This window comes from Dasypus novemcinctus, chromosome 23 (genome assembly GCF_030445035.2).
Source record: "Dasypus novemcinctus isolate mDasNov1 chromosome 23, mDasNov1.1.hap2, whole genome shotgun sequence".
Classification (NCBI taxonomy): Eukaryota; Metazoa; Chordata; class Mammalia; order Cingulata; family Dasypodidae; genus Dasypus; species Dasypus novemcinctus.
Window position 1 is genome coordinate 6,500,910 of NC_080695.1, and position 8,541 is coordinate 6,509,450.

The 8,541-nt window shown below is 36.4% G+C and overlaps 1 pseudogene; it reads left to right on the forward strand.

Annotated features, from left to right (window-relative positions):
- Positions 1-1,722: 1,722 nt before the first annotated feature.
- LOC105745501 (myotubularin-related protein 10 pseudogene) lies at positions 1,723-4,666 on the forward strand (annotated as a pseudogene).
- Positions 4,667-8,541: the final 3,875 nt, after the last annotated feature.

Sequence of the window (8,541 nt, forward strand, 5' to 3'; positions counted from 1 at the left end):
AATTTCTCCATCCCCAGTTCTCTTCAGTGATGAATGTGGCACTCTTCTTTCCTCCAGGGCCCCAAACTAGCTCTCTGGGATGATGTCTATGCTTTCTCCTTACTTTTTTTTTTTTTTTTAATGAGAGCTTCACCTCAGAGTATGAGCTACTCCTTTGCCATCTTCCCAGAACTCTCACCATTGATTATTCTTACCGGGGTTTCACTTTTGCCCAAAATTTTAATTTCTCTTAATTCTAGACCTTTGGGAAGACTTACATCACTTAATAATTTTTACAAACATTTCCATGGCTCTTTTATATACTTAAAAGGGACATGTCTCATTTTCATGTTTATGAGGATTCTGTAACATAAGACCATTCCATATCTTTCCTCATGAATATGGATTTCCTATTTTGCCTCCAACCCAGCAGGACTGGAGGACACATTGAGACAGATACTCTCCTAGATCCATTAATGACAGATTATTTTACAGTCCAGGATCTATTATGGGATTATTTGTTATAGGACACAGTTAAAACTAAATTCCCACCACCTGGGAATGTTCCACGTTTTCACCATATGTGAGATGGATGATCACTCTTTCCCTATGAATATCCTTCAGTAAATTTAAATTAGTGCTCCAGGACTATTTACATAAAGTATGTGCCACCAAGAAGGGAGATTAACAACTCCACTTGGTAAAAGTAATCATATTAGAAAATAACATGGAGCAAAAACCCTCTCCCACCATGATGAAACCAGACAATATTAGGAATATTTTTATTTATAATATTATTATTGGTAATAATTCTTGCCAAGAAGGGAAGCAGGATAAACCAAGAAAAAGTCTATTGAATGGAGACCTACACAATTTTGTTGGCTTTTTTTTTTTGTTATTGTTCTTGGTGTTTTCCTTGATTTGTAATCCAGAGGCTCAAATCCTCCAAATAAGCCATTCTTTCACACAAAAATGTCAAGTGCTGAGAGCCATATGTCATCAAATTTGGCTAATACAAGCCCTGTGGTACAAATACCTTGCTGGCTTGACTATCTCCAGCTGAACAAACAATTGAGGCAAATAGCCCATAGGAAGTGGACAAATTGGAGGAGCTGACTACAGGCGACTTCAGAAGCTCCAATATCAGGCACAAATGTTTTAATTACTAAACAAACTGACACGTTATTAGCTACATGCTTCCAAATTTGATTTAAAACCGTTTTGCAACAGAGTCCTCCTCATCACATATCTGAGCAAAACCTTGGACTGTTGGGAGATTTGACATTCAGCTGCCATTAATTGGGGCTTTAATTCTACTAATTGGGTTCTGGCTCTTTGGTCAAATTACAGTAGCATCAAGTTTGCTAGCTCTGCACTGACAAAGTCCCTGATTTAATAGATATTTGCATGTCAGAAACTTGCCCAATGTTTCTTCAAATTCTACAAGCTGTTAGAGGTCCTGAGATGCAGGCCACAGGCCCTGTGTGTGCGGTCTCTCGTGGTGGAGTGGTCGGCCCCTTCTGGGTAGTGGGCCCCTGCACAAGCACAGGCCTTCCCTGTGCCCTGCTCCTTACTTGGGCAGTTGCTTGTTCACGACTGGCCTGTCAGTCTTCCCAGCCAGGCCCCAGGCAGGCCTAGGACTTCAGCACCTGGAGCCCAATGCCCAGAGGTGTCTGGAGGTGTTGGGTGGCCCTGGTGCTTCCACTGGTAATGCCAGATCCTAGAAGAATAGGTGGGGGAAGCATGTTCTCCTTCAAGCTGCCCAGACCCACATTCAGATCCTATGTCCTGCTGCTGACCCAGGCTGAAGATAAACTTAATTTGGAACCAAATATTAAAAAACTGAAGCCAGTTCTTTTGCCAGGAGAATTGTCATAAAAGAAGTCAATTTTGAACAAAAATGCATTGCAACAGATACAAGTCAGTATGATTTGTGGGGAAAGGTGATATGCAATAATTTTAAAGTTTCATTTATTAACACTTTTTTAAAGTAATTGTTTTATTGAGATAGCATTCATATACCATATGTCATTATTTTAAAGTGTACAATTCAGTGTTTTTTTAGCATATTCACAATTTTACAAACATCACTTTTATGTAATTACAGAACTTTTTCATCACTTCCAAAAGAAAACCTGGTAGCATTGACTTTCCATTCTCCCCTCCCCTAAGCCACTGACAATCACTGATTTACTTTCTGTCTTTGTGAGTTTGCCTATTCTGAGTATTTAATTTCATTGGAAATATACAATATATTTCTTTTTGTGTTCTGGCTCCTTTCACTTAGTATGTTTTCAAAGTCTATCAGTGTTACATGTAAAGAATATTCTTATACTATTAGCCACAATCTTCATGCATCACCAAAGTCACTATATTACACAGTCCCTCATTATTCTCTACCTTCCTTTCAATTAAAATATTATATTGACAGACTACCCCTTTTGGTCACAATCACATTCATAAAAAAGCAGTGTTAGTTATACTCACTGTAATGTAAATATATTACCACCAAATCTATTCATTTCCACACATTTACAATAAACATTATTAAAAATTCTACATACATTAAGAATCAGTTCCCATTCCCAACCCATATTCTATTTCTGGGGGGTAGAAGGGTTATGGGATTTTTCTTTTTAGAGTAAGGAAAATTGAGGTGATGACAGCACAACTCTGTGATGAACATGAGAGCCACTTAGTTTACACTCTGAATGGATTTTTAAAACCATGGGAATATATAACACAGTGAATCGTTTGGTGGAAGATGGACTGTGGTTATCTGAACAAATATGAGAACATTCTCCTATGAACTGTAACAACTTTATAATGCTAATATAGTGTCTGTAACCAGGTGGGTTGTGGGAAAAATACACCTAATGTAAGATACTGGCTATAGGTAGTAGTAGTGTTTTGATGATGCTTTTCATAGTTTGTAACAATTGTTTCACAACTGCGCAAGGTGTTGGTGTTGGGGTAATATATGGGAGCCCTGAATGATGGTATGCATGTTTTTTCGCAAGTTCACAACATTTATTATACACTTATTGCTTGTGGTTGTTCATTTATGAATGATAAAATTCAATTTTTAAAAAGTTTTTAAAATTTCCTTTATTCCAGGTGATCCAGTGCCGTTTTAAGAAATTCCATGACAAAACTTTCTTCTCGGTAAACGTGATGTCCCTTTGAAATGTATTGAGCAAATTGCACAGTAAATGAACACAAAAAGAAGCAGAAAGTTCTAGGCCCCAAGCAAAAATCTAATTTGATCCAATAGAGTTATTTATTGTAAAGATTCCAGGAATGTCAGATTTTGCTTTGAAAAATCATGTCCCAAAACTTCTAAAAAGGTATGCCTTGCAAATAACTCACTCTTCCCAGCCAAGAGACCTGCAGCTAATCTTTAGATATGAATATGAAACACTACAATTCAGTCAAAAAAATAAATGGACTACCCTCAGGAGGTTGAGGAGGAGGTGTTAGAACCGGTGGTTTGAAGTTACTCAGAATGGGACAGAGGTATCAATAGGATGGGTGTTTCTGTGTGGAGAGTTTGTTCCATTAACAAGGGTTACATGATATCCACTTGCCTTCCAGAATACTTTGTGCCGCCAAGTTCTTTAGCAGACCGAGACCTAAAGTATTTTTCCCATTATTTATTGGAAGAAGATTGCCACTCCTGTGCTGGAACCACCCTAACGGCAGATCTTAGTGAGAATGGTCCTCACTAAAGATGTGTTGCAGCAGAGAAAAATTGATCAAAGAATTTGTAATGCAATAACTAGAAATCACCCACAGAGATGTAATGTTTACAAATTGGATTTGAATAAGACCTTGTCTAATATCCAAGAAATACAGAAGGTATTTGTGAAACTTAAGCAACTATGTGTTAAAGTGCCTTTTGAAGAATCTTAACTGAAATGCCTATCTTCATTACAAGTACTAGGTGGTTAAAATATGTAAAAGCATTCCTTAAACATTCAGTAGCACTTGTGTACAGGCTGGAAAGCAAACATACCTCTGTAATCCTACCATAGGAGGACAAGTAGATTTGAGTTACTTCATATTTTCTCCTATTCAAGTGATGCTGGATGCTTCCATTAGGACAATTTCTGTATTTCAGTGTCTGATACAGAAGGAGTGCATCATGGCTGGCTATCAATTCCTGGACAGATGCAACAATTTAATGAGATCAGAAAAAGAATCTCCCTTATTTTTGCAATTCTTGGATGCCACAAGGCAACTGTTACTATCCAGCCACATTCAAGTTGTAATGAAACTAATTTAGTGGTCCTGTGCAACAGTACCCTCATATTCTTGATAGGCATGTTCCTATTCAACTGTCCTCGCCAGTGAGTTAAGGAAATCACAGAATTTGTTATAAGTGAAGATAACCAATTGGGTAATGAAAAGGGCTTAAAATTCACATTGGTTTGGGACTGGTCTTTTCAGTTTACAGCAAAGTATCACACTATTTTCTGTAGTGCCTTATACATTGAAAAGAGCATACCTTATATACAGAATTGCTCTATGAAATTTTAAATGGACAAAGAAAAGCGACAGTTCCACAGTAAGAGAATAGCTGTCCTCCTTCAAGAATGGACCCACCAGTGACCAATTGCTTCATCAAAGGAGAAACCCCTTAATATTACAACTGAAACCAGAATTATGGGAAGATGGCATCATATGAGGCAAAAACAATGGAGAAAGAGCCAAAAACTCTCCAAGGGGCCTGCTTTTGGGGTCAGCAGACCAAGACAGTGCTTCACAATTCCTAGAAAGGTGAGAGCCAGAGAGATGACCTTAAAATTACAAATGTAAGTTAACAAACCCATGTGACATCCTGGAGGAACTCCATTCCCCACCCCAAGACATTAAGCTGGGGTAAAAGCCCTAACTTCCTGCAGCTGACTGAGAGAGGAACATATTCCTACCTGTGAGCTCTTACAAGGAAAAGAAAAGGGCTTGGGGGGAATTTCTTCAGTGACTTCAGCCAGTAGAGTCTGATTTCAATCTCAGATTTGGCCAGACCAAAACACAAGAAAACAGATATTGAAATAAACACCTCCATGGAAAGGTGCTGTGGCAAGTGCCATCTACAGGCAGGTATGGAAATTGCATGGACAAAACTGCATTAGAATCTCTCTGTACCCTAACTTCTAGGAGGAAATCTGCACTTAAGCTGGACACTTTTAAAAACATAGAACAGGTTGAACCAAATAGAAAAGAAGATATGTGAAAAATAATAAGCCAGAGAGAGAAAACTGGCCATCAGAGTAAATTCACCAACATATTCAGATACCTGGACATCAGCAAAAAATTACAGACCATATCAAGAAAGAGGAAGAGTTTATCTAAGCAAATGAATAAACCAAATATCCAAAAGAGATATGGGATTTAAGACAAGATATGATAATCACACAACTCTCCTAAATCAATTCAAAGAACTGAAAGAAAGTATGGCTAAAAGAATAAAAGATATTAAGAAGACTCTGGGTGAGCATAAAGAACCATGCAAAAGCCTGCAAATAAAAGTAACAGGCCTTATGGGAATGAAAGTTATGATGGATGAGGTTAAAAATACATTAGAGGCACATAAGAGCAGATTTGAATTGCTCAAAGAAGATATAGTGATTTAAAGATAGAACATCTAAACTGGAAAAGACAGGAAAACAGAAAGAGAATGGAAAAAATGGAAGAGGGTCTCAGGAAATTGAATGACAATGTGAAAGACACAAACATTCACATTATTGGTTTCCCAGAAGGAGAAGGTAATGGAAAAGACACATAAAGTATATCTGAGAAAATAATAACCAAAAACTTCCCACCCCTTATGAAAGACATAAATATCAATAGCCAAAAAGGACAACATATTCCACACATTATAAATCTGAATAGACCTACCCCCAGACAGTTACTATTCAGAGGACAAATATCAGAGATAAACAGAGTCTTCTGAAATCAGTAAGAGAAAAGCAAAACATCACTTGCAAGGGAACATCAGAAAGATTAAGTACCAATTTCTCATCAGAAACGATGGAGGAAATAAGAAAGTGGTATGACGTTTCTAAGGTACTGAAGGATAAAAAACTGTCAGCCAAGAATTCTGTATCCAGGAAAACTGTCCTTAAAATATGAGGGCGAGTTCAAAGTCTAAACAGACAAACAAGAACTGATAGAATATTTTACCAAAACATCACAATTGCAAGAGCTAATGAAGGCAGTGCTACATCCTGAAAGAAAAAAGCAAAGGCAAGAGATTTGGAGAAGAATGTAGAAATGAAGATTATTAGGAAGGATACATTTAAGTGTAAATAGACAGATATTAGTATGACATGAAAACACAAAGCCAAAGGACAAAATGCATGGAGTAATAATGCCTTTAAACTAATAACTTTGAATATTAATGTCTTGAACACCCCAATCAAAAGACATAGACTGGTAGAATGGATTTTAAAATTGAACCAATTATATGTTGTCTACAAGAGACTCCCCTCAGACATAAGGACAAATCCTGATAAAAAGTGAAATGTTATTTCATGCAAATAATAACCAAAAAACCTATTGTAGTGATACTAATATTGGACCAAAATGGTTTTAAATGCTAAACTGTGTTAAGGGATGAAGAAGGTCATTATATATTAATAAAAGGGTCAAGTCACCAAGAAAAAAAACATCTAACCCAAGTGCTCCAAGATACATGAAGTACATACTGGCAAAGCTGAAGGGAGAAATATATGTCCTTACAATAAGAGTTAGAAACTTCAATATATCACTCTCAGTATTAGATAGAACATGTGGACAGAGGATAAAGAAACAGATAACTTGAATAATATGATAAATGAACAAGACCTAAGAGACATCTATAGAGCATTACACCCCAAAACAGCAGTATATGCTTTCTTTTCAATCATACTCATGTATCCTTCTCCAAGGTAGACCCTATGTTGGGTTGCCAGAAAAGCTTCAATAAATTTAAAAAGATTGACATTAAACAAAACAGTTTCTCTGATCATAACAGAATGAAGATGGAAATTGATAGTGTTGGAAAAGGGGAAATTAATAAACATATGGAAATTAAACAACATACTCAAATAATCAGTGGGTCAAAGCAGAAATTACAAGATAATTCACCAAATACCTTAAGATGAAAGAAAATGAGAACACAGCATATCAAAACCTATGGGAAACTGCAAAGGCAGTGCTGGGAGAGAAATTTACAGACCTCAATGCTTACAGTAAAAAAGAAGAAAGAACTAAAATAAGAGAGCTTACTGCTACCTGGAAAACCTAGAAAAGAGCAGCACACTAATCCCAAACCAAGCTGAAGGAAAGAAACAGAAAGTTCAGAGCAGAAATAAATGAAATTGAGAAAAAAATAGAGTGAATCAACAAAACCAAAGTTGGTTCTTGGATAAGATCAACAAACCTGACAACTCTTTAGTGATAATGACAAAGAAAAAAAGAGAAGATACAAATGAATAAAATAAGTGGGAGGGAGGACATGACTACTGAACCCACAGAAATAAATGTGATCATAAAAGGATTCTATGAGCAACTCTATGCCAAAAACTAGACGATGTAGACAAGATGGACAAATTCCTAGAAACACGGGACCCACCAACACTGACCCTAGGAGACATAGAAGATATCAACAAACCAATCACAATTGAAGAGATAGAAACAGTCATCAAAAAACTCTCAAAGATGAAATGCCAGGGTCCAGGTGGCTTCACAATGAATTCTACCAGTTATTCAAAGACAATCTTATAACAATCTTGCTCAAACTCTTCCAAAAAATTGAATAGCAAAGAACACTACCAAACTCATTATATGAAGTCAACATCACCCTAAACCAAAACCCAATAAAGATACTATTAAAAAATTACAATCCAATATCTCTAAAGAATATAGATGAAAAATCCTCAACAAATACTTGCAAACTGAATCCAAAAGCACATCAAAAGAATTATACATCAATATCAAGTGGGTTTAACCCAGGTATGCAAGGGTGGTTCAACACACACACAAAATAATTAGTGTAAAAAATTGATAAATTGCTGAAGAAATACCACATGATCCTCTCAATTGATGCAGAAAATGTATTTGACAAAATACACCATCCTTTCTTGATTAATAAAATACTCCAAGAGATTGGAATAGAAGGAAGCTTTCTGTCTATGGTAAAGTGCATATATGAAAAATGCACTGCTAGTATTGTACTCAATGGTGAAAGACTGAAATCTTTAATGCTGAGATGAGGAACAAGACAAGGATGCCCCCTGCCACAATTATTATTCAGTATTGTGCTAGAATTACTAGCTAGAGCAATTAGGTTAGATAATGAAATGAGACACCCAAGTAGGAAAGGAAAAAGTGAAACTTCACAGTGTGCTGACAGTATGACCCTATATCTAGTAAATCCTGAAACATCCACAACACAGGTACTAAAATTAATAGACAAGTTCAGCAAAATGGCAGGATGCAAGATTAATATACAAAAATCAATAGATTTATTGTACACTACTGGTGTGCAATCTGAGGAGAATATTAGGGAAAAATTCA